General features: G+C 44.1%; 1 protein-coding gene across 4 annotated transcripts in view; it reads right to left on the bottom strand.

Annotated features, from left to right (window-relative positions):
• The window catches only part of DIS3L2 (DIS3 like 3'-5' exoribonuclease 2), a 746747-nt gene extending 724934 nt beyond the window's left edge, over positions 1–21813 (bottom strand). For 2 of the 4 annotated variants that reach the window (XM_089680085.1, XM_089680088.1), the window contains exons 1-2: positions 21594–21725; positions 7716–7776 (exon numbers count right to left, since the gene is read on the bottom strand). The gene's annotated coding sequence lies outside the window, so the exon portion shown is untranslated. Of the gene's footprint in view, positions 1–7715; positions 7777–21593 lie in introns of all 4 variants that reach the window. The other 2 variants (XM_089680086.1, XM_089680087.1) reach the window with 2 other exon arrangements.
• Between the last annotated feature and the right edge of the window lie 5707 nt (positions 21814–27520).

Raw genomic sequence — 27520 nt, 5'->3', positions numbered from 1 at the left:
TAGAGTTTTGTGATCTTTGGAGAAAAAGATATTCATAGATTGTTCCTTTGTGCCATTGTGAACAGGACAACATTTTTATTTTGCACGTTTCTCTGTTCCTAGAGGGGTATGATGAAACGAGAAGGTGTGAAAGGTTACAGCAGCCTGTGTATCTGGGCCTAAGAGAGACAACACAACCACCACTTTATTCCCCAGGGATCTCGGCTCCGAGAAGAGAAATATTTTAGGGTTTTAATTTTCAGGAGTAAAATAAAAACTTTAATGTATACAAAAAAGGCAGAAATGGCTCTGGCAGCAAAAGGAATAAAACAAGCATAGTAAAAGTGGTACTTAACACGTTCCACTTCAGGGAAACCCAGGGCATGTCGACAAAGTAGTTGGGACTTGCATAAAATGCTAAGTTTAATCTTTCGGTCTACATCTTATCCCCTTTTCACAGTGAATTGAGGATCCAGGTTGCAACACTATTTTAGCTGCTGTGGACATATCCTTTTTTGTACTGAACACTTGTGGCCTGAAAGCAGTTCAGCATTTTTTGGGATTCAGGCTACCCAGCTGGAAAGGCTTGAACATGTCATGGAAAATTTGAAAAAAAAAATAATTTAACACAAGTGTTTAAGTAGATTGAAGTATGGCCATGGACAGTTCTGCTTCCCAATCAATTGCCAACTTGTTTATGGGTTACCTTTACCCCTGGTTCACATATATGCGACCATGCGGGCTGTGTTTTGCACGGGCACGAGAGCCCATTCATTTGAATGGACTTCCATGCCAGTGACACACAGGGAAGAAGTCCCTGCACTTCTTTGGAAAACGCAGCCCACACGGTTACCTCGGTTCCCAGTGCGGGCGGCGTGCCATTAGAACTAATGGTGCCCATCCACATTTCTCTGTACGGATGGTGCGGCTGCACAGACTTTCGTGCGGATCCGCATCAGCACAACCCGCACAGATGTGAACCTAGGGTTAAAAACAGTACAGGAGACATCAAAACTGGAACACACAGAATCTGGAGGAGCTGTGCATGGAAACCAGTCAACTATCATCAGTAAGTTCAGTTAAGCTTTGAAAATGACAGCTAGAAGCTGACTGGTTGCCATGCACAGCTGCTCCAGATTTGGGCTGCTCCAATTTCTATAAATTTCCTCAATATTCTTCTGAGACTTTTCAGAAATGTCAGATTAATGTGAAGATCTATTGAAGACATCTTCAATATCTGAAAGGGAATCTCCTGTTTACAGGGATCATCTTTAACCTGGAGAATTCAAAAACCTTTATAGTGGAGGTTTATACAACAAAGTACATGACCGTCATTAACCAAAAACACTGATCACAATACTATAAAAGCAGACCCTCGCCCATGGAATGGACTTCACCTCCTCCGCTTCCTCTCCCTTCCCAATCAATGCACATTTAGATAAATCAGCCACTGCCTACTGGGATGTGTAACGTTGCTACGTTTCATTGAGATTAGGCGTTCTCTACAGGCGGAGAACAGGAGCTGAAGCCATCTTTTACTCCTGTCATTACATTTACAGGGAGTCTGTGTGCAGACTGCCACCACTTTGTTGAAGGGTGAAATTGCTGCTGCAGAGGGAGGTCCTTTGGATACACTTAATACTTTGTCATCTCATGGCTTGAAATCTCCTTTTGCTTTTTAGGGTGCATGTTGACTGGCCCAGTTCCCTCCATGATCATGCCTTTGCTATGTTACCCAGTGTTTCTCACGTGTCATTTTTAACAGACTGCGATTTATTGGAGGAGGTTTTCCCTTTATAAATGTACTGCTGTCCTGTGCTTGTTTAAAACATTTTGCTTCTTACCTTTTAGGAGTACCCCTTTAATATCAGATTCAGGATAAAGAAGGAAGCAAGACATGTTAAGAACACCCTTTTTAATGGGCTAGTGTTCTGTTCCTGTTTAGAGAAAAACCCCACACGTTTGTTGTTTTGTAGGAGTACCCCTTTTTAACATGTCCTGCTTTGCCTTTTCAACTTGAAGTAGACATGTTGAGTACCATCTCTTATGCTGACTTGCTTCTAACTTTCCCTATATTCTGTACATGTTGCCCTTTATTGCTGCCAAGTGTCCTCCTATATGCTACCATGTTTACTGCTTGTCAGTTCGTTTTTATATTTTCCACCTTCGGCTGTCGTGGCCCACTTCTACCAACTGATAGACTATGTCACACCCTGAGCATGCTCAGTGTGCTAGGGTAGGCAAATCCCATTACGCACTTCCAGCTTCAGCCTTCTGGCCATTCCCGTTAACAGGTGGGTTGCCAGAAAAATAGACACATGCCAAACATTTGCTTTGATGAAGAAGATCAGACCTTAAAACAGGTCAGTAGAAATGCATGCTAGACAGGAGCTGCATGCTCAACAGATCCCACTACAGGGATTTCTTCTGTGCAGTGAGTTGAACAGGTCTGTTCTTGGATATCAATTTATGTGATATGGCAAGTCTATAAAATAAATTTTTGGAGTACCAAAAAATATTTAATAAAGGTTTTTTATTTTGAAGGAATTGTACAATGCTTGTGCGTTGTTTGTTCTATACCAGATATTTACATGCCTGTTCTGATCTCCCTAACACAATCTGATATTAGTAAAGATATCAATCTAATATATGCTACATGTGTCAAACAATACCGACGGGCCAAATCCAGCTCACCAGAACATTTCATATGGCCCTCACACCTATCCTGCAGCACCTCCTCATCGCCACCTAGTCTCACCAGCAGAGAGGACAGAACTCTTCCGCAGCTCAACTCTGCAAACCCCTCCCCCAAATCACTCAACAGCAGCAGCAAGGAAGACAAACTCCTGCAGATCCTGCTCCTCTATGTACAGCCACAGCACCAACTGGTCTCAGCATTCAGCTGACCCCCAGCCCTCATATGGTCCTCCTACAACCACTGCAGTGCTACCAAACTCCACCGCCAGAAGCAAAAGGTAAGGGTGGTGCACTGTGATGTAAGGGAAGGTCGGGGAACTCGATGACTGAAAAAAGGGGGGGGGGGGTCGCGTTCTGGACATCTTACGAGTACTACAATTCTATGCCACTTGAAAAAGGAGGGTCACATACACACCACTGGTATCATCATGCATGGCTTGTCAAAAACACCAAGAAAAAGAAGGATTGTGAACTCTGGAGATTAGCAGGCACACACCTTGAAGAGCCTTATTACCTGTGCACCCAAAAGGTGTGAATTATGCAGTTAAATGCCCATGTCAAAAACTCTATAGAAGGCGTACTAAAAGGGAACTGAGAACCCGGATGAGAGAGCATTTTTGTAAAATATTAGAAAATTATAAACATCCCCTCCCCCCTCCCCAGGCATTACAGCGAGTACCATAATTTGAGTTTGAAAGGCACCACATTTTGGGTGTTAAAGGTAGTAAAGCCCGACTGGAGAGGAGCAGACCAAAGATCCAGATGTGAATCAAAGTGAATTTTTGAATTGAACACTATTGCTCAGAATCTGGACATTGAATTGTTTGTTTTCAATTAACAGGAAGATCCCCCATGGACAGACCAATATTGAGACTTATCAGTTTCTACAGACTAAGCTATGTAGCAGTGTTTAGAATTGCATGTATGGGCAGTGCAGTGGCCAAGTGGCTAGCATTTCAGCTTATAGTAGTGGGTCCCAGTTTTCCCAGAGACAGATTTTATCATCCACGTTTATAGAATGAAAACATATACACACACACATTTTCGAAAGAAAAATTCCCTCACCTTATCACCAAGTCTACTTTTATCTAAATTTTATTAAAACATATGTCATTTGGGCAGTGAAGAGTTAATTAGTGGATGGAGTGAAAAGGAGAGTATATAAAAAGGAGCAGTGTCCCCTGACCAGCCTTTCTGAAGAAAGGATTGGCGGTTTCCAACCAAAAGAGGCCAATATAGGTAGGAGGTGACATCACCAGTACAGGGGCATTGCTGTGGAGTGTGCACTGACAGTTTAAGTTTATATACAGGCTGGTTGCAAGTGGCCAAGGCCCAGCCTGTGTGTTGATTAATGCTCCTGTTCCTTGCCCTGCTCCTATTGTTCCTGTTAGACACAAATGGTTGCACTGCTTTATCAACATTGAAGCAACACAGCTCAGAAGTAATATGCAGCTGGCAATATACAGTAGACACAAACCTCAAAATTAAAGGAACACTTTGAAAACACATCAGATCTCAACTGGGAAAAATATATCATGTCGGATATCTATACGGATATGGACTGGGTAATGTGTTAGGAACGAGAGGATGCCCCATTGTTTGATGGAAATGAAACGCATCCACAATCGCATGTGTGAACCAGGGTGGCTCCATTCACACCTGGGAGTTTTGGGATCCTGGCAGAATTGCTTCAATTCTGTAGGTTCAGGTGGCATTATTTTCAATGGCACCTAAGACGTGCTGCAGTTTTGCTGTGACTGTCGCATGCGATATAGCGTGAAGCTTGTTGCCAAAAAGATGCTCCTGCTTTTTTTGGGCCGCAAGCTTCACGTGATGCAATTTGCGAGTTTTAGGTGCTAATAAATATATATAGCAGCGATTCCAATCCCAAACCGCCCAGGTGTGAACAGGCCCTTACAGAGCAGAGAACAAAGCTTGATTTGGCTGCTCAGCATGCGCTAGTACCAAGCATCCAAGCATTTTCAGCGCAATATTTAAAACATCAAAAGTTTAAGTCACTATAAAGTCCCTTTTGTTTTTAAAAGCCCCAGAAAATCCTAAAAGCACCTCTGACAAAAAAAATAAAAAAAATAAAAAAAAAACACCTTAAGATTTCTTTATTGGGAACAGTATTGTCAAGAGGGACAAGTACATTGGGACCCCGATTTAGTCCCTTGGACAAGTAGCTTAAAAATTTTGATACCCCTGCTATTGAAACACACACCCACAGCATGATGTAGCTACCACCATGCTTCACTGTTGGAATGGTATCGGGCAAGTGATGAGCGGTGCTTGGTTTCCAACAGACATAATTTAGAATTGAGGCCAAAAAGTTCAAGGTTTCATCAAACCAAAGAATCTTGCTCATCACAGTCGGAGTCTTTCAGGTGCTTTTTTTAAACTCCAAGCAGGCTTTCATGTGTTTTGCACTGAGGAACAGCTTCCGTCTAGCCACTCTGCCAGAATGCCCAGATAAGTGAAGAGATGCAGTGATGATTGCCCTTCTGGAACTTTAAGCCCCAGACTTCCTTTGTGGAAAAGTGGCAGTCAGTGTGACCATCAGGTTCTTGGTCATCTCTCTTACCAAGGCCTCTCTCTCCCGATTGCTCAGTTTGGCCAAGTGACTTCTAGTTCTTAGAAGTTTGGCACAACCAGGACTCTATTTGAGAATTATGGAAGCCACTGGTCTCTTGGGAACCTTCAATGCAGCAGATTTTTTTTGTAGCCTTTACTGGATCTCTGCAATGCAATAATCCTGTGAGCTCTGCAGGCAGTTTCTTTGACTTCATGGCTTTTGCTCTGATACAGTACACATTGTCAGCTCTGAGGCTTTTTGTGCCTGTCCAAATCACGTCAATTTCATTTACCACAGGTGGACTCCAATCAAGGTGTAGAAACATCTCATGAATGATCGAGAAATGGGAGGCACCGTAGCTAAATGCCAATGTGATATTTCAGTTTTTTTTTCATACATTTGCAAACATTTCATAAAATTCTCTTTTCACTTTGTCATTATGGGGTAATAAGTGTATATTAAAAAAAAAAATATAAAAAAAAACTGTAAAAAGACTGCAACATAACAAAATTGAGAAAAGCCAAAAGTGGTCTGAATAGTTTATGTAATGACATTCTTACCTGCTCTGTGCAATAGTTTTACACAAAGAAGGCATCCTCCTCTTTTGGGTGCTCTGGACTTCTTTTCTTGTGCAACTGAAGGAAAAATATTTTTTTATGGTACCACACATGCAGGCTCAATCCCGAGCCAGGCCGTGTGCATCTAATGACACAGTGTGGCTTGGCCCCACCTTGTCACATGATCTGATTGACAGAAGCAGGAGCCAATTACTCTTGCTGCTCTAACAGAGCCCTGTGAGGAGAAGGAGCAGCGTTGCTGCTCTCAGGCACACTGCTGGGTCGAGATCGGGCTCAGTTAAGTATTCGAGAGAAGCTGGTGGGGGGGAGTAAAGAGCTGAACATGAGTTTTTTTTTTACTCAAATGCAAAGAATACATTACAGTAAAAGACCTTTAGCCTTTACAACCACTTAAGTTTAGCTGTAAATTTTTTTTTATTGATCTCTTGCATCCAAGATAATCTCAGATTAGTAGTAAGTTGTCATATAGCCAAGCTTTTGCTATAGTTTCATGGCAGTCAGGTAGTGCGGCTTAGTGTAGCAGGGGTGTGCAAAAGATTCCCTATACCTGTGACTACAAAATCGACACCACTCTACAGGTCCACCAGATGTGGGGCATTGTGTCCACAAAAACGACGACTTGATATTCTAGATTTGGTCCATTTCCTCCTTTTACAATTTCATACCAAGATTCTGTTCTCATCTTCTAATATAATATAGAGAGTGATATATGATTGGATATAAAATATTGTTTAGAAAGGAAATGAGCAATAGAGAAGGATTATTTTTTTTATTTGGATTCCAATGGGGTGAATGATGGCCTTTTCATTTCACAACTGAACAGTGGATAAGAGAAAATGTTTGACCTGTAGGCAGCAAAACAGTTCAGAAAGTTTAGGTAAAAGGTGGGTTTTTTGGCAATCAAGGATGGATTTTATAGTGTTTGATGTGCGGAAGCAGAGTCAATCTAGTGCCTAAAAGTGATGGGTTGCATATAATACATAAGGGCAGGTTTGGAGAGAGTAGGCTTCCTGAGAGTCCCATATCCACAAAGTATGCTGTGTTATAGGATTGGAGAGGAAGTTCCTGCCTGATGGGTATAACTACAGTAGATCATGTACAGACCATAGATCGTTCTTTCCTCCCAAAAAAAAAGTCAGTCATTGAGTAAGCTGTGTGGCTTGGTAGTATCCCAAGAAATTCGGGACACCCAGGCCTCAATTTAGTCTGGTTTGAAACATGTGTCTAGAAGGTAAGCTTGCAGTTGTGAGACTGCACAACGTGGTTTTAAATACTGTGCATTTTGCAGTTGGTACCTGGATTGGCAGGATCCTGGAAGGGGGGAGAAAAAAAAAAACACGCATACCCCCGAACTTGGGTAGGCACAACCTAACCAAGACAAGGTATAGTCCCCCACAAGTCTGTAAAGAGTATGTGAAGGGGGGGGGGGTTAATGGCAGAAAAAAAACAGGTGTGCGTCAGAAGGAATCATTTTGGTGCTCTAATTAGTACTGAAAAATGAGTTGGGAAGTGGGGAGGCAGACGTGGAGAGCTTTGGATTTCAATATTCTTCTATATAACATTGTGTTTGTTCTTTGGAACAAATACTGCTGCCTGAAAAAGAGCCCAGAAACTTTTGGGTGGAAACCACGTTTGTTGTGTTGTGCTGGTCATAATCTGCCATTAAGTCTACACCCTTTACAGTTCCATTCATTATTTTACCACTACACCCGATGACGTTTTGGTCCATTGCTGTATGAGTATCAGTTTGAGGCACTTCTGAGAAAGTTTAGAATTCATTGATTTGCTTCTGGTTAAAAACTTTTGCAGGAGATTGGGGTCCTCAAAAAAAAAAAAAAAAAAAAAATTAAAAAAAAAAAAAGTTTTAAATTGCAAATTACCCTTACCTTTCGACTTTTTTCCAGAAATCCTTGAAGGCAGTAAAAATTCAGGGATGTTTTTTTCCTCCTGCAGGAAAAAGAAAATACCCCAGAATAAAATTATTCACATGAACAACCCCCTCCATTCATGCAAGAAACACCAAAATGATACCAAAATAAATGACAGGCAGATACTCTGGGACAATTCCTGAAGGAGTTACTAGGAGAAAGCAAAGTCACCTTACAGGACTGCAAAATTATAGTTTGCCTTTACAACCTACCTTCATTTATAGCGTATAAATGCGGTCTAGTTTTCCCCACAACAATCTAATGAGAGCTACCAACAGATCCCTCAAATAGTGACAGCATGGTGGACAACAGAGGCCTCAGTCACACGGATGTATGTCTTCAGACGCCCAGGCTGCACAGGTGTTGCATATGGGCATGCAGGTAGCTTTTTAACTTCAATGATTTCTCTGCGCATTCCAGAGTATACAAACCATGTGGGTCTGATGCATAGATCAAGAGACTTAAAATCCCTCTTGTGGAGTTCATTGGGGGGACACAGCCCTTTTGGTTTTTGACCAGAGTTTATAGTGCCACCTACAGGAGGACACTAGGAAGAAAAAACGCTGCACCACTTTTGGGCAGTCCTAGCTGGAATAAACCCCCTTTCTGCAATAGGGAAGCCAGTTAGTCACAAAGAAATGACAGAAGTACAAACTCAAACCACACAGGGGTGCTGTGTCCATAAATGAACTCAGAGAACGGGATTTCACAAGGCGTAACAAAAATCTCATTTTCTTACATTCGTTGATGGACACAAGGACATCTTGAAGCAGTACCTCAAGGGGTGGGCATACCAAAAACAAGGAATTTAACAGCGGCCTGCAAATCCATGCAGCCAAAACACGTATCTGAAGATGTAATCACATCACCTTATAAAATGTTTTACAAGTGTATACAGATGACCCAGAAGCCACCATGCAAATCAGACACAGACACCTGAGGCCTAAAAGCCCAGAAGGCACATATCACCCCTGTGAAGATGCAAGGGAAGAAACCTGCTCTAGTACTTAAGGCAAACTGTTGTGCAATACCCTGTTAGAGGCCAAAACCTGAGCCACAGAGAAGGAACATGGACAGACATCCAGAGCCTTGCACCAGGCAATATAAAGCTTCCAGGTGGAAGAATATCTTCCGAGAGATAGACTTACGTGACGCCAGCTTTGTACGAATCACCAAACAACCCACTATTCTTCAAAGCCATATCGCCCAAGCCAGAGATGGTAAAGCAGGTTGGTAGACTGGACCCTGTGACAGGAGGTCCAACCAATCACCAGTGACCAGCCACACCATGTCAGCATAATGCGGACAAAGACCAGTCTGGAGCTACCAGAAGGACAGGAATTCCTTTGGCCCCTATCCTGTACAGCAGGCAAAGTAGCACCTTGAGAGTTAGAAAGGTATAAATGAGACAACACTGGTCCCACTGTCACCAGCACATCCACTGCATCAGCCAGGATGTCCACCGCTCTCGCCACAAACCTCAGAACCTTCCTGTTGAGGTGGGATGCCAAAAGATCCACATTCAGGATCCCCCATCATAGGCAGATGTGATCAAACATGACCAGGTGTAAGGACCACTACCCCCGAATTATCGTCTGGCGACTGAGGCAAGCTGCCTGCCAATTCATGACACTTGAGATGTGCAGAGAGCCAGAACGTGCTGTTACACCCACTGTAAAGTGCAGGATGCCTCCAGCTCTATCACCACACTGCCCATTCCACCTTAGGAGGTTGACATAGGCCACCGCTGTGGCATTGTCCAATTGTCTTCTGACCGGGAACCCCCAGAAAAACTGTCCAGTGTGCCAAAGACAGCCTGATTGCTGCAGTCCCAGGATGATGGGACACAGTAGCCGAGCATCCTTTCGAGTCCAGTGATCTAATGCCAATCTCAAACCCAGGAAACCTTCGCAGCTGGACAGGCTGGCATCCATCATGACTACCATCTAGTGGAGGAGAAAAGGACTTCCCAGCCAGTAGGGTAGAAGACCAGAGCCACCAGCATAGGGAGGCCCTTATCGACTGTCCCAAACGAATCTTGTTGTCCAGGAGATATTTCTGATGTCAACAGGATGCAGAAATCTCGTACAGAACTACGCATATGGACCACCTTGGAAGTGGACACCATAAGCCCCAGAGCCCATGAGCAAGACCACAGGGAGGACTGCTTGCGGGGCAAGAGTAGTTGAAGTGCAGTCAGACGCTCATCCGCCCGGGAAAAATACCATGGCAAATACCATCGAGTCAAAACTCAGGCCCAAACACTCCAGCGTCCTGCTTGGAAACAGGGCAGACTGCTTAAGGTTCAGGAACCATACGAATTCCTGCAGGGTGTGCATCGTTATCACTATGTCATCAGTCGGTGAAGCCTGGAAGTTCGCCAACAGAAGCGGGTTGTTCAGATAACCTGCCACGGCAATCCTTCGTCTCAGCAATTCCAGACTGGGGCCAGCACCTTGGAGAACACCCAGACGGACTGAGGTAGACTTGAAGGGGAGCACCACAAAACAATAATTTGCCTCCCTACTGCAAGCAAAGTAACCACTGCTGTCCGTTGTAGATGGGAAAGAGCAGGTATGCATCCTTGATGTCCAAGGACTCCAGAAAATCCGCCTGAAGAGAAGCCAAACGGATGGATTTCATCTTGATTTTTTGCACCCACACAAAGCAAATCAAGGTCATAGGTGTCCAAAATCATGCAAACCCTGTTCTTTTTTGGAACTGTAAATAGGTTGGCGTAAAAACCCCTAGACCCGTTCTGGCTCAGACACAGGGACTATTGCTCCCTGGTGAAGCAGATCCTGCACCTCCCAGGGCCCAAAAGGAATGATGGCAGAAGGCAAAGATTGAAGAGAAAATTTCTCTGGTGGGTAAGAAAAATTCCATCCTGTAGCTGGACACAACCAGTTTGCTGACCCACGCGCCTGGAATGAGGGAAGTCTATGGGCCCAAGAAGCAGCAAAGGTGATCCCCCATCCTGGAAAGAGGTGGAGGCAAACCTTCAGACTGAAGAGGACTTGTCTGCAGGCTTGGTGGACTAGTGCATCCAGGAGTGCTTGGCACTACCTGCAGGGGTCTTAAACTTGGAGTCCTTGTCAGAGGGCCAGGGAAACCTCTTGTGGGCAAGGAAAGCCCAGACTTAAGACAGTTATATCCCCTTCTTGGCCTGTGGGAGGAAGATACTCTTGCCCTCCACAAGGCTCTTGAAGTGGTCATTAAAGGTAGCACCGAAAAGACATTCTCCCTGGAATGGCAGATCCAACAAAACTTTTTTTTTTTTTTTTAAACTCTGGTCAGCAGACCAGTATTTGAGCCAAAGCACCCAAAGAACCACCGCCGAGATGGAAAGCTTGGAAGGAGCAGAGCAGCATCCAAGGATGCATAACAAACATACTTCAGGCCCTGGACTAACTGGTCCGCCCCGTAGAAAAACATAGCTGCAGAACCATGGCCAATTCAGCAAGTATCTGAGACATTATTGCCATGACCAACACAGGTGGCAACACTGACCCTACATTGATAAGCAGAACAGGCAACAGATTCTGCCCAGCAATATGCAGGATCCTTAAAAGATGGAGATTACTCCACAGGTATCCCGGCAGCTTTATTCAGCCTCAAAATCAATGGATCCTTCAAAGGAGTAAAGGTCCAATACTTCAGAAGGGCCTCCACAAAGGGTTACATAACACAAAGTGCATCAGAACCATAAAGGGACGTTTTGCCCGTTTCCAGTCTTCGTAAATAAAAACTTAAAGTCGCTGTCCCAGCAGAGTCCTCCATTTTAGACGTCATTCAGTTCCGTCACCAGCCCTTTCTCCTGTGCAATTACAGAAGCAGAGGACTCTACCTTGCTGTCCAAGGAATCGGGTGAGGCATTTGCAGGGCCTGCAGAAAACAGAGCACATGGCAGAAGAACCCAACTCCAAAAACATCCAAAGATGCAGCTGATGGTGCAGGATGCTTTCTGCTCACCTTGAGCCCAAAGGGTGCCTCCACCTGGGAGAGGAACCTAAAACCACCAACAGCATTGTTTAGGGGGAAGAGAACTCTATGGCACCTGCCTCCTCCATAAGAGTATCAGGAGGGGAAGCATGCACCCAAGACTCCATACAGCCTATGCCGTTCGGCAAGGCCCAGCTAAAAATCAGGACACCAAGGGGGAAGGGGAAAAACAAAACCCCCCCCCCCTGCAGGCCAACTACAGAAGAGAGGGACCCCAGGGAGGACTCACCACCATCCAACCACAAGGGGGAACACTGTGGGAGCTAACATCAATGCTGCCTGTGAATGTGGTCAGTGAGTCAGCTGTGGATGCTGCTGTGCCAACCGTGCTTCAGAAAGTGCACCCTCCTGTCCCAGGAGCCGCACCTGTATCCAGCCAAGAGGAGAATCATTGGCAAGATGGCCACCACCACATGGCTACAAGAAAACGGCCGCCATGCACTTCCCCAGAATTAAAGAAACCAATCACCTCTCTGTACAGCAGCTGAAAGCAGCAGGAGGGGAGACCAAGCCAACTTTCAGCAGCCATATAGCGGGTGATACAGAGGATTACTTCTTCTAATTGCCCCTTCACCAAATACCCCCTCCGGTCCACAGCTGAAGGAGTTTTTTGTGCATTTTGGCTGTGTTCACCTGAGGAGCACTGTTGCAGTCTTCCATTCAGCAGGTGACAGCTATGGGGAAGTGTGAACGGGACACAGAAAACCGTTGTTTTCTCTGCGTCCTTGCATTCCTTTCCACAGAAAGATGCAGCTCTCCGATATAGTGTGAACAGGCCCTTAAGGATCCTTCAACCTGCCATTCCCAAACTGTTCCTGTTCTGATGCAAACCTAACATTTGGGATTTTCCCTCACTTTCAGTCCCACTCACAGTGGTAACAGAACAAAAAGAAAGTTAATCTACCTAGCATTGACACATACAGCAGTAAATGCCTAACAAGGATTCTAACTACCCCACACAAACATATGCACAATGCAAGGGTTTTTCCAAAGGGCAGCTTCAAGTGCTGTTATTTTGACATTTCTAGGCGAGTCACCAAACTGGAACAGGTCAGACGCTTTTAGGCTTCACTGCCCGATTTTTGTTCCAGACAAACGACTCACTAAAGCAGTGATGCCAGTACCAAGGTGACAGCCCCAAAAACCTGCACCCTTTAAAGTTTCTGTAGATAAAGTTTACTTTTGGATAGAGCAGAGGCTGGCCAGTCCTGTCGGGCTTTTATTGCTGCCTTTGCCCCCCCTATGACTGCTTGGGTGGACATGGTCACCAAGAGAGAAAATACAAAATTTTAGAGTTGTGCTCAAAATAGGAGATAAGAGGAACACTTCCAAATGGGGACAACTGTATAAGAAAATTATTCTTACTTAGGGAGAAGTCCTCCCTTCCTGTTAGGTCTATAGGACGGGAAGTGAAGGGAAATCTCCCTAGCAGGACCCATAGCAACAAAATAACCTGACAAGGTTTTTTTTTTTAACCTTACTCTACTTATAAAATACATGAGAACAATGCATTGAACCACCCTACACAATGGACATCAGTAACTGCATGTCATACAGTGCACAACACCCACCCACTGGTGTGAACGGGCCCTTGGCCCTAGTTACCACATATGCAAATCAGGAAGTGTTTTGAATGGCACTGAATCATATTACAGGCCAGATAGCATGTGTTCCTATACAGGTGGCTCACATACATGCGATCTAAATGCAGTGCATTTTGAGAGCGGATGAAAAAAAGGGTCTTGTGCGAGTTTGTAACGCTGCAATTCAAATTCGCAACCCATAGTGTATAATGGGATTCGGAGAGAACTATTCAGATACAAATTTGATTCATGTGCATTTTTGCTAAGGAGAAAACGAGTGAGAAAATCCTATGGAGAGGGCAGAAGCCAAAATTGCACTGAAACTGCAATAGTTTTCACACAGAATACATGCATAAATAGCAATACAATACAGATTGCAGCACGCATATGTGTGAACCAGGGCTTAAAGCAGAACAAACCGCTCCCAGCCTTTACAGTAGCGCGGGCCAACTATCTTAATATGGTGGGGCCATAGAGTGGTTCTAAAGTCTCATTTTTTACCTTAATGCATTCCTTGCATTAAGGTAAAAAAATGTTTAGGCATCAGCATCCCCTCTTTTAACTTACCTGAGCCCTAATTCGATCGAGCGCCGTGCACATCTGAAGCTCTTCTCTCCCCTCACTTCCATGTCTTGCTGGGGCATCAGGCACCATTGGCTCCCAGCACTGGCAATGAAAGCCAGTGACCAGAGAGCGGGGCTCAAAAACTAGCGCGCACACACACACACACGTGCCCCCATGGGAAGTGGCTTCTTATGCCACTAGACAGAGGAGGGGCCAGGAGCGCCGCCGGGGAGACCCGTGAAGAGGTTTGCAGCCACCGCTCTGTGCAATTCCATTGCACAGATAAGTATAGACATGTTTGTTATGTTTTTGAAAAAAGAATTTTACCTTTACAATCGTTTTAAGCATGGCCTCAACATCACCAAAGGGCTGCACATAAAGCCAGTGAACATTCAGTGTCAGACTGCTGACATGATACAAGAGATTGTCAGTGACTGCTATAGGAGTCATTGGAGATTAGGTACAGTTGTGTTCAAAATAATATCAATGTGTTGAAAAAAGTGAATAAAGCTCAAAATCCTTCTAATAGCTTTTATTTCCATACACACAAATGCATTGGGAACACTACACATTCAAAATCAAATCAAAACATGAAGAAAAATATATCAAATTTGTGTTGTTCCTCTAAAAAAAAATTGAAGAAAAGTGAATATTAGACTGTTCAAAAAATAGCAGTGTTTGTATTCTTCTTTACAAACTCAAACATTCACTATATAAACTGAAAAATGTTTGAAGATTTTGCTTTCCTTTGAATCACTTAATGAATATTTAGTTGTATAAGCACTGTTTCTGAGAACTGCTGTACATCTGTGTTGCATGGAGTCAACCAACTTCTGGCACCTGTGAACAGGTATTCCAACCCAGGATGCTTGGACTAAATTCCACAGTTCTTCTCTATTTCTTGGTTTTGCCTCAGAAACTGCATTTTTGATGTCACCCCGCAAGTTTTCTATTGGATTAAGATCCGGGGATTGGGCTGGCCACTCCATAACGTCAATCTTGTTGGTCTGGAACCAAGATGTTGCATGTTTACTGGTGTGTTTGGGGTCGTTGTCTTGTTGGAACACCTATTTCAAGGGCATTTCCTCTTCAGCATAAGGCAGCATGACCTCTTCAAGTATTCTGATGTATTCAAACTGATCCATGATCCCTGGTATGCGATAAATAGGCCCAACACCATAGTATGAGAAACATCCCCATATCATGATGCTGGTGCAACCATGCTTCACTGTCTTCACAGTGTACTGTGGCTTGAATTCAGTGTTTGGGGGTCGTCTGACAAACTGTCTTCGGCCACTAGACCCAAAAAGAACAATCTTACTTTCATCAGTCCACAAAATGTTGCGCCATTTCTCTTTAGGCCAGTCAATGTGCTCTTTGGCAAATTGTAACCTCTTCAGCACATGTCTGTTTTTCAACAGTGGGACTTTGCGGGGGCTTCTTGCAGATAGCTTGGCTTCACATGGCGTCTTCTAATTGTAACAGTACTCACAGGTAACTTTACACCTTCTTTGATCTTCCTGGAGCTGATTGTTGGCTGAGTCCTTGCCATTTTGGCTATTCTTCTATCCATTCGAATGGTAGTTTTTCGCTTTCTTCCACGTCTTTCAGGTTTTGGTTGCCATTTTAAAGCATTTGCGATCATTTTAGCTGAGCAGCCTATCATTCGCTGTACTTCTTTATATGTTTTACCCTATCCAATCAACTTTTTAATCAAGGTACGTTGTTCTTCTGAACAATGTCTGGAACGACCCATTTTCCTCAGAATTTCAGAGAGAAATGCACTGTAACCAGCATGTACAACATTTGCTGCCTTCCTTCCTTAAATAAGGGCAATAATTGCCACCTGTTTTTCAAAGAATGAATGACCTCACTAATAGAACTCCACACTGCTATGATTTTGAACATGCCCCTTTCAATTAGTGATTCAATTACACAGAATCAGCAGCATGCATGTCATGACTGTTGGGTCTGTTGGATTTCTATTACTCTACTACACCTGCTAGTAAATTATTTGCCATGTAGAAATATCATTTCTACCAAAAACAGTGATTGATCAGGTTAGTGATGTCTGACTACTATTATTTTGAACACAACTGTACATGCTTCTGGAGACATTACATAAGAAAAGAAATCACTGCCATAACAGAGCAATTAGGACACAGAATAAGGTCTACAAGGACCCCAAGGGCCACATACAGCCATCAGGGCTTTACATCCAAGGAAGCTGCCATCTTAGCCTTTGAGCTGCAGTTGCCGTAGGGCAGCACATGTGATCAGCTATTACACAAGCCACTTGATGGCTTAACAGCTCAAGTTGAGGAAAAAAAAAAATATATATATATATACATACATACACACACACACACACACGTTATTTTTGCATTTACAGGTAGGGGGGCTCCCACGCTGCCATTCGCGGCTGTCAATCACCCGGAAGGTGATTACTCGCCAGCGCCCAGTGATTGCTGAGCATCTCCGACGGGGAAGAGAACTGTGTAAACAAAACAGTTCTCGCTGTCAGCTCGTGCACACTGCTTTGGGTGGCTGTTCACAGCACAGCCATGCAAAGCAGTGCAATTACAGTGAAGAACACGGACACAGCTGTGTAAAACAGCACACAGCTAACCTTTTGATCACCTCTCATGTTAACCCCTTCCTGCCCAGTGCCATTAGTGCCGTGTAAGTGCTTTTTTTTCAGCACTGATCACTACTGGCGTCACTGGGGATGTCAGCGACACCAAGTCAGTTTCCCCCAGTGTCAGAACGTCCGCCGCAGTCCCGCTATAAGTCGCTGATCACCACCATTACCAGTAAAAATAAAAATTACAAAAATCCCAGTATACCGCCATTTGTAAACACTATAACTTTCACATAAACCAATCTACAAGTATTGTTATTTTTTTCTAGCAAAGACATGTAGTAGAATACATTTTGGCCTAAATTTATGACAAAATTTGAATCTTTTAAATTAGTTTTACTGGACATGTTCAATAGCAAAAAGTCAAAAATCTTGTTTTTCTCTCAAAATTGTTGGTTTTTTTATAGTGCACAAAATTTTAATGCACAGGCGATCAAATACCACTGAAAGAAAGCTCAATTTGTTGGGGGAAAAAAAAAAAAAAAAAGAAGATGTAAATCTCATTTAGGTGCGGCGTTGCATGACCGCACAATTGTCAGTTAAAGTCACGCAGCACCGTAACAAAAAAATGGCCTGGTGGGGGGGGTAAAGCCTCAGGAGGGCAAGTGGTTAAAAATAAAGTCACGATTGACTACACAACAGCTAATCATTATTTAGGGTGCTCAAGCCTCTCAACAGTATCAATCTGATACTACAATAGTTTTTAATGTATACAGTAAGCACACCACATAGCCAAACTGCTTTAGCAATAAGTTTGTATTACGCATATACAATATATACAATCACCTAGCAGGTACAGAAAACCAAGTATGTCATCTAACATCAAGCATAAGGCCCCATGTACACGGGACATTTCTGAACAATGGAAACGGACTGCTGGAAAACGTAGATTAAAAAACCTAGCCGTGTTTGCTTAATGCGTTTATGCTGTTTGGAATGCCCAGAATGCACTGAAAAGTGGTAAATTATTAACCATTTCAGACTGTTTCAAAGAAATACACACAGTAGAAGCAGAGACAACACTGTGTTGAAATTAGTTTAGGTGTGAGTTGCTCATTAACATTTCTTTTGTTTCCAAGGGTGGGAAAGGTGTCTGCTGGAGTGAGTCATTAAGGCCCCCTGGCAGGGGGTCTTCATGAGGAATTTGAGGTGTGAATGGTCATTAACATATCTTTTGTTTCCAGAGGTGGGAGAGGTCTGAGGTGTGAATTGGTCATTCCAACCTCTGACAAGCTTGGTAGGAACATCCTGTGGTAAGTGTTTTATCCATCTGAGTACCTTGAAAATGCTTTGCATGCATTTGTCATGATGAAAAAAGGCTCTGGACAGCATTGGGAACTGGAAGAGTTAAAAAAAATTTCAACCGCCAAGGCTTATAAACGTGATTTGCCGCATTTGAAACGCTGATAACATCTACGTCTGAGCGCAAGTTTGTGTTAAAAAAACACGACTGTAAACTCAACTGCCTGTAAAACGACTAAATGAAGGTGTACATGGACACATAGGGTGAGTTCAGGGGCTGCTGAAAAAAAAACTGCTGAACAGCTCCTAAACGTGAGTTTATCAGCTGCAGTGTACAAGAGCCCTAATACAACAAAAACATACACTTCATTGTTGAATAACAGCAAAGAACATTCATGCAGATAGGTGCAATGAGCTACTCTAAAAATGTATGAGTGCTAATGTTCAGAAATACATACAGGAATGCAATACCCAGAAAAGAGTAAAAAAAGGAAAGCTGAGCAAGTCCCTGGTGAAAAGAGCAGGGGAAGAAAAAAAAAAAAACCTCTCAAGAACCTCCTACCTTAGACATACTTTGTTTTGTGTACCTGCTAGATGAGTATGTATTGTATATGCTTATTATACAGTGTTTATATAGCGCCAAAAAGTTTGCTCAGCGCTGTACAATATAGTGGTGGGCAGTACATGAGACAATACAGTAACAACAATATACGAGAGGTTTGAGGGCCCTGCTCTTCCAAGCTTACAATCTAAGAGCTTAATACAAACTTATTGCTAAAGCCGTTTGGCTATGTGGTGTGCTTATGCTGTACATTAAAAGCCATTGGTTCTACTTTAACCACTTGCCCTCCTGAGGATTTACCACCCCCTTCCTGACCAGGACCAACAATTTTGAGAAAGGAAATAATATTTTTGACGTTTTGCTATTAACCATGTCACCAGTAAAAAAAATTTAAAACATCAAATTTAGTCATAAATTTATGCCAAAATATATTCTGCTACGTCTTTGCTAAAAAAAATTCCAATACGTGTAAATTAATTGGTTTATGTGAAAGTTATAGTGTTTACAAATGCGGTATATATACACTGGGATTTTTTTTTTTTTTTACACTAGTAATGGAGGCGATCAGCGACTTATAGTGGAACTGCGGCAGCCATCCTGACACTGGGGGGGGGAAACTAACTTGGTGTCACCGACATCCCCAGTGACACCAATACAGTGATCAGTGCTAAAGAAAAAGCAATGACACTGTACTAATGGCACTGGGCAGGAACAGGCTAACATGAGGGGCGATGAAAGGGTTAACTGTGTGCTGGGAGTGTTTTACTAGGGGGCGGTGTCTGAGTCCTTCACTGTAATCACACTGCTTTGGATGGCTGTGTACAGCCATCCAAAAGCAGTGTGCCCGAGCTGACAGGGAGAACTGTTAGTAAACAAAACAGTTCTCCTCCCCGTCGGAGATCCTCAGAAATCACTGGGCGTCGACAAGTGATCATCAGCCTGGACCCAGTGATTGACAGCCGTGGCCGTGAATAGCGGCGTGGGAAGTGCACGCATGCCCTACCCAAAAACGCGAAATCGCGTGTGTATAAATACATTATTTCGCACACCCATGCCACCCTGTAGAAGTATTTTTTTGCTATAGGGTGGTTGGGAAGCAGTTAACCACTTCTAGACCAGACAACATAAAAGTTAGTCACGGTCCTGAAGTGGTTATACCAGGATGATGCCTGCAGCTGCAAGCATCCACCAGGTATTTTTTTTAGGACTCATGTACACTGCAGCTTATAAACTGACATTCCGGAGCTTTTCTGCAGGGTTTTTTTCAGCAGCCCCTGAACTCTCCCTAATGTTTTCCTATATGTTAATGTACACAGTCATTTACAGTCTTTAATGCACCAAACTTGTGTTCAGCAGTAGATTTTATCAGCGTTTTAAACACCAAACGCGGCTAACTGTTCCATATCCAGATGCTGTCCAGAGCCTTTTTTCAACATCAGAAATGAATGCAAAGCGTTTTCCATGTATTCAAAACAGACCCGGTACACCAGCGCAGTCAGTTCCAGGTTTTGCGAAGGAAAAAAAAATGGTAGAAGGTGCCACATTATGCTCATGATGGGATCTATAGTGAATACAACCAGAAAAGACAGGCAATCTCAACACATACTGATCTCTCTGGTTCTGCTCGCTCTATTTCTCTCACAATGTCTGAAATAGTTAACGTTTTACTGTTTTTCAGTGCATTTTTGAAGGTCTCCTGAGGTGATCTTAAAAAAACACTTCTAAACACAAACACGCATAAACGCGGTACGCAAAGTGGCTAAACAGATGTTTTTTAACCTACGTTTTCCAGCAGTCAGTTTCCATCGTTCAGAAGAGTTTTCCAAACATCCTGTGTACATGAGCCCTCACTCACCCGGCAATGCCTTCTCTCTTAAAAGCAATCCTAGTAGCCAATTAGCTGCTGGATTGCTTTTACAGGTGGCAGAAGGGGGTCCCCCTCTGGTGCCTTATCCTTTAAAGTGGTTAAAGCAGTACTAAAGTCAAGACCCAAAATGTCTAAGATGTGGTGGATGCATTTAGGTTTTTGTTATTTTTAAGCTTTGTACCCTCTGTTTTCACCTGGTAATCTGGCTAGTAACACACCTCCTGTATTAGAGTACCTCCCCCATGATGAAGGAGAACAGGGCCATCTTTGGACAGCAGCATTGTCAGTCTGGGGGAGGGGAGTTTTAAGATGTACTAGCAGATTTAAATACACTAACAAATTGTAGCCATGCTCCAACTCACATTTTATACACAGTTTAAATGTTTCTTTTCCTTCTGGGATAAAAGGTTTTAAATAATCATCCCTACATTTGCAGAACAGCTTATGTTGCAAGACCAACAAAGAAAAAAAAAAAATAGAGCTAATGCAGCCATTACATATGAGAATTGATAAGGTGTAATATGTACAATATAAGCCCTGGTTCACATATATGCGGCCATGCGGGCCGCATTTTGCACGGGCACAAGAGTCCATTCATTTGAATGGACACCCGTGACACGCAGGGAAGAAGTCCCTGCACTTCTTCTGAAAACGCAGCCCACACAGGAACCTCGGTTCCCAGTACGGCTGCGTTTTCCAGTGTGGGTGGCATGCCATTTGAACTAATGGCACCCACCCGTGGGTCCGCATTCCCCTGTGCGGGCGGTGCGGCTGCACAGATTTCCATGTGGATCCGCAGCAGCATCACCCGCACAGATGTGAACCTAGCCTAAAGGTTTGCTTTAGAGCTTAATACTGCTTTAGTCTAGGTTTGCCCCATGCAGTTTGTGTTTGATCCACTTCTGCAGTGCTTTTTGCATTTTTACATGTTTTTAATGCATTTTGTATTTTATTTTGGTGAACTTGTTGCTGGGCAGATTAAAAACACAGAACACATCAAGAACACACTACATGCATTTCTGCAGCGTCTCCATTAAAGTCCATTGAACCAAAATACAACATTTTGTGTTTAAAAATTCCGACCCATTCCAAATATCACACAGAATAAAAGCGCAGAGATGTGAACGTGCCCCACAGGAAATCATGTAAAATGGACTGTAGTGTGTTCGTGCAAAACACTTAGGTGTGAACCTAGACATAAACAGCACACTTCCATGCAGATCTATGGTGTGGACAGGACACTAGTGTTTGTTATGCCTCCTGGTGTAGAGCCCACATTGAACTATGAAACTCAACTGACACAATATGAAGGAGTCCCCACTGCCTGTCACAATAAATATACTACCCATAGGCATGCAGAGAGAAAAGTACTGACACAACAGAACAATGTAGCCGTTCCAGCTGCTCCTTCCTTCCCCCAAGTAGCAGCCTGTTATCCTTCAGCTCACTCACCACAATGCCCTCCTCCCACAGTGCTGACCCACACGAGCTTTAACTCAGCCCCGGTATACGCTTGTCGGCTTCACACTAGCTCTTCCGGGTCGCGCAGGTTGAAGGGGGCGGGGTCGATCACGTTGCCGCTGTTGTGGGCGGGATTAAGTTATGTGGTACACAGGTGTTAGAAGCGGTACCCTGTCTGGGCTGATCAGCTGATTTCCCGCCAAATGTGTCGTAGTTATTGCCCGTGACCCGAGTCATTTCACGAAGTACACTGCAAGCGATACATAAAAGGAAACCGCCCCCTGTTGTCAGTCTTCCTTTAACCACTTGCCTGCCGGGCACTTATACCCCCTTCTTTACCAGACTAATATTCAGCTCTCAGCGCAGTCGCAGTTTGACAATTGCGCGGTCATGCAACACTGTACCCATATGAAATTTGTATCATTTTTTTCTCACAAATAGAGCTTTCTTTTGGAGGTATGTAATCGCCACTGGGCTCTTTACCTTTTGCGCTATAAACAAAAAGTGTGCAAAAAATTTGAAAACAAAAAAAAACTTGTTTCTATTATAAAATTTTTCAAACAGGTAATTTTTCTCCTTCACTAATGTGCGTTGATGAGGCAGCACTGATGGGCACTGATAGGCGGCACTGATGGGCACTAATAGGCGGCACTGATGGGCACTGATAGGCGGCACTGATGGGCACTGATAAACGGCACTGATGGGCATTGATAGGCAGCACTAATGAGGTGTCACGGATAGGCAGCACTAATGAGGTGTCACGAATAGGCGGCACTGATGATGGGTACTGATAGCACTGATAGGTGGCACTGACTGGCATCACTGCTGGGCACTGACTGGCGCAACTGCTGGGCACAGACTGGCACAACCGCTGGGCACTGGTGGCAGCACTGCTGGGCTGCATTGATGGGCACTAGTGGGTGGCACTGCTGGGCACAGGTAGGTGGCACTGCTGGGCACAGGTGGGTGGAGCTAGTGGGGGGCACTGCTGGGCACCGATCATCAGGGCACTAATCATCAGTGCCCTGATGATCGGTGCCGATCCCTGCTCTGACAACTGCCGATTCTCTACAGTACTTTCCTCGCACTCTGACAGCGTGAGGAAAGTGCAGCCGAGAACCGGCAATTGCATTTCCCGGTGATCAGCATGTCATTGGACACGGCTGATCACGTGGTAAAAGGCCACTGTGATTGGCCTTTTACCACATCACGTGATCAACTGTGCCCGTAGGACACAGCGATCTCGGAGATCGCTGGGTGCGCGCCCAGAGCGCGCTCTGGGAGGATGTCATATGACGCCCTCCCAGAATTAGCCAGCTGCAGTGTAGCCGTCATTCAGCTATCTGCGGTTGGCAAGTAGTTAACTGCTTATACGTGACAAGTATAGCCGAACAAGGCACACAATTGGGGGCTTTATAATGCTTTTCATTGCTGGGTTGCTCTGAAATTGTTTAGAGCAGTGGTCTCCAAACTGTGGCTCTTTGCTTGCTTTATCCGGCCCTTGGGGCATTATTCTCCCCACCATTAGCACTGTTCCTCCCCCTGACACCAATGATGGGGCATTATTCCTCTCCCTGACACCAGTGAAGGGGCACTATTCCACTGACACCAATGATGGGATGCTATTCCACTGACACTAATGATGGGGCACTATTCCTCCCCCTGACACCAATGATGGGGCACTATTCCACTGACACCAATGATGGGATACTATTCCACTGACACTAATGATGGGGCACTATTCCTCCCCCTGACACCAATGATGGGGCACTATTCCTCCCCCTGACACCAACGATGGGGCACTATTCGTCCCCCTGACACCAATGATGGGGCACTGTTCGTCCCACAGACACCAATGATGGGGCACTGTTCCTCCCACTGACAGCAATGATGGGGTACTGTTCCTCCCACTGACACCAGTGATGGAGCACTGTTCCTCCCCCTGACACCAATGATGGGGCACTGTTCCACTGACACCAGTGATGTGGCACTGTTCCTCCCACTGACACCAGTGATGGGGCACTGTTCCTCCCACTGATACCAGTGATGTGGCACTGTTCCTCCCACTGACACCAGTGATGGGGCACTGTTCCTCCCACTGATACCAGTAATGTGGCACTGTTCCTCCCACTGACACCAGTGATGGGGCACTGTTCCTCCCACTGACACCAGTGATGGTGCACTATTCCTTCGATTAATACCAGTGATGGGGCACTATTCCTTCGATTGATACCAGTGATGGGGCATTATTCCTCACATAATACCAATGATGGGGCACTATTCTTCCCTCTGACACCAATGATGGGGCGCTATTCCCCCCCCTGATACCAGTGATGGGGCGCCATTCCTCTCCCTAACACCAGTGATGGGGCGCCATTCCTCTCCCTGACATCAGTGATGGGGTGCTATTCCTTTCCCTGACACCAATGATGGGGCGCCATTCCTCTCCCTGACACCAGTGATGGGGCGCCATTCCTCTCCCTGACACCAGTGATGAGGCGCTATTCCTCTCCCTGACACCAGTGATGGGGCGCTATTCCTCTCCGACACCAGTGATGGGGCGCTATTCCTCTCCCAGACACCAGTGATGGGGCGCCATTCCTCTTCCTGATACCAGTGAAAATGCAAAATCACATATATAAACTTTTGCGCACCTGTAGCAGTATATCTGCTATAGGGTGGTCGGGAAGCGGTTAAAGCCTATGTGTGCATGGACACTTAGAATAACATGCTGGGGAGTTTAATGGATGTTAAAAAAAATGCCAAAAATAGCAGCTGTAGAAACATCCAGTGTACATGTGGCCTAAAATATGCAGACTATACATTAATGCATACAAAGATTTGGTTAAAACTATTGAAATGTTACAAGTGCCATTCCATTAAAGTAGAACTTCAGGCGAAACGTTTTTTTTTTAATTTTGAATAGAGCAAGGGAGGGTTATAACCCTTGTCAGATTTTTTTTTTGCCACCTGTGTCCCATTGGGGAGATTTTCCTTCACTTCCTGTCCAATAGCCAAACAGGAAGTGAGAGGAAATCCCTGCAAATTAAGGGATTTCCTTGGGGGCCCCCAGGTCACCAGAGCTAGCATCCTCATTGGAAGATTTCCCCTCTAATACTGTTCCGGGGACAAACCAAAATTTGGGATCTTCTTTTACTTTTAGGGTCAGTTCAAAATACAGTACATGTGTTTCAGTTGCTTTTTTCTGCATCCAAAATGCACAGAGAGTAAGTTATATGGTTGTCAGTGTCATAATTAACATCAGTGCTTACAGTTCTAGTTCATTCCGGATGCAGAAAAAAAGTAGAACAGGCTGCATTTTTCCTGTACAGAACTGTACTGGAACGCAGTAAAACACATCAAAAATGCACTGGAACGCACAAAAACGCACTGGAATGCACATGTCCCTATTTAAATTGAAGAAAAAGTGAGGGGAAATAATGAAGTGGAACGCATAAAAAACGCACATGCAGAAACGCATACGGAACGCATTTGGATTGCATTTCTATAGTGTGAACCGGCCCTTAATGATAACGGTAAACGGAACAAATAGGGTGAATCTCCCTAACAAGAGCACAGACAGCAATAAAAACCTGACAAGTGTTCTAATCCCTCTGCACTCTATCCAAATCTAAAAAAAAAAAAAAGTTTTGCCTTTAGTTATACTTTAACCACTTGCCTACCGGGTACTTACACCCCCTTTGTGCCCAGGACAATTTTCAGCTTTCAGCGCTGTCACACTTTGTATGACAATTGCGCGGTCATGCAATATTGTACCCACATTAAATTTTTATCATTTTTTCTCACAAATAGAGCTTTTTTTTGGTGGTATTTAATCGCCGCTGGATGATTTATTTTTTGCACTATAAACAAAAAAAGCAAAAAATTTTAAAAAAAGTTTTTCTTTGTTTCTATTATAAAATTTTCCAAACAGGTAATTTTTCTCCTTCACTGATGTATATTGATGAGGCTGCACTGATAGGCAGCACTGATGGGAACTGATAGGCAGCACTGATGGGCACTGATGAGGTCGCACGAATAGGCAGCACTGATGGGCACTGATGAAATGGCACAAAAAGGCAGCACTGATGGGAACTGATAGGCAGCACTGATGGGCACTGATGAGGTGGCACAAATAGGCAGCACTGATGGGAACTGATGAGGTGGCACAGATAGGCAGCGCTGATGGGCACTGATAGGCGGCAATGATTATGTTGCATTGATATACAGCAATGATGGGCATTGATGGGAGGCACTGACTGGTGGCACTGATGGAGTACACTGATGCGCAGCACTGATGGGTGGCACTGATGGGGGCACTGCTGGCCACTGGTGGTTGGCACTGCTGGGCACAGGTGGGTGACACTGTTGGGCACTGGTGGGTGGCACTGATGGGTGGCACTGATGGGCAACACTGCTGGGTAGCACTGATGGGGGGCACAGGTGGGTGACACTGTTGGGCACTGGTGGGTGGAACTGATGGATGGCTCTGATGGGCACAGGTGGGTGGCACTGCTGGGCGGCACTGATCCTCAGTGCCCTCATGATCAGTGCCGATCTGTTCTCTGACAATTGCCGGTTAGATGGTTGACAGGCTTTCAAACTCTGTTTTACAGAAAGATTTCTCTGCCTCTGTTGGGAACTTTGAAAACAAATTTCTCCAAAATGCCTATAGCTACATAGGTTAAAAAGGGCTTGTTTGCCTTTATTTCTTGCTTACGGTTTGAAATACTTAAAGTGCATAATCTGGGCATAGGTTCACTTTAAAAAAAAGTCTACTCTCTGTAAAATATTGTATGCATATGCTTCAGTGCCAACAAAATATAGTTAAGTTACTAGAAGCAAGCAAGAATCTCACCGACACACATAAACATCGGGAACAATAATATTTTTTGAATCAGGAGCCTCTTCTATCACATATACTTTAACTTCCCTGGTGGTGTAACTAGTCAATATTTTTGAATGTCAAAGCGGCACATTGTTTTGTATGAAAATATGTTGTTTTATACTGTAGGCCTGTAATTCTTAGGAATAACTGACCTAAATCTGTCCAAAAAACATCTAGTAAACATCCCGGGTATGATAAAGTTGAAACACGAAATCATAAATTATAATATAATAAATAATTATAAAAAATTAATAATATAATAATAATACATTTAATTAAACGATGTAATAGAACCAAAAACACAGAAATTTGAAAAATAGCGCCAAGTTCGCACATCACTGAGCTCAGTCGCAGAATCGTTTTCAGTGTCTGATGACGAATTTCCCCAAGAATCATTATCACTCAATTCTGCAAGTGATTCTAATTCACTGTCGCTGTTTTCTAGCTGGTCTTAAACCGCTTTTGGCCTAAAGGGACGCTTTTTGGATGCCATTGACATTCTCAAGTTTCCAGGCAGAAAAAATGGTAAAAGTGCAGGCAGGGCACAGGACAAAGCAAGAAGGGACATATTTAGGTGAAATGGTTTGATACAGTAATGTAATACTAACAGATTACAATGTATTGTGTGTATGTCATATTTTTACTTTTTTTAATCTCCTGCCGGTTCTGCCCCCTGCATACTGACGCTCACAGGGAAGGGAACCCGGAAGACGGATGCCGACATTGGCCGGAGGACATGCAGGACAAGGTAAGGACTGGGGGATCACAGGACAAGCACTACAGTGTAATCCCAAGTGTGGCTCAGGGTTACCGCTTTTGGTACTGTAAATTAACCCAGAGTCACACTAGGGATTACCGCCAGGGAGGTTAATGCACTCAAAATATAGACATAGTGTTAACGCTTTTTTTGAGCCGACTCTAAAGAAGAACTTAATTAAAATAGTTGGAGGATC

This window comes from Staurois parvus, unplaced genomic scaffold, assembly GCF_062004578.1.
Source record: "Staurois parvus isolate SC_StPar_1 unplaced genomic scaffold, SC_StPar_1.0 ptg000235l, whole genome shotgun sequence".
Lineage (NCBI taxonomy): Eukaryota > Metazoa > Chordata > Amphibia > Anura > Ranidae > Staurois > Staurois parvus.
Note: the sequence above shows the minus strand (reverse complement) of the source record. Positions and strands in the feature narration are given on the sequence as shown.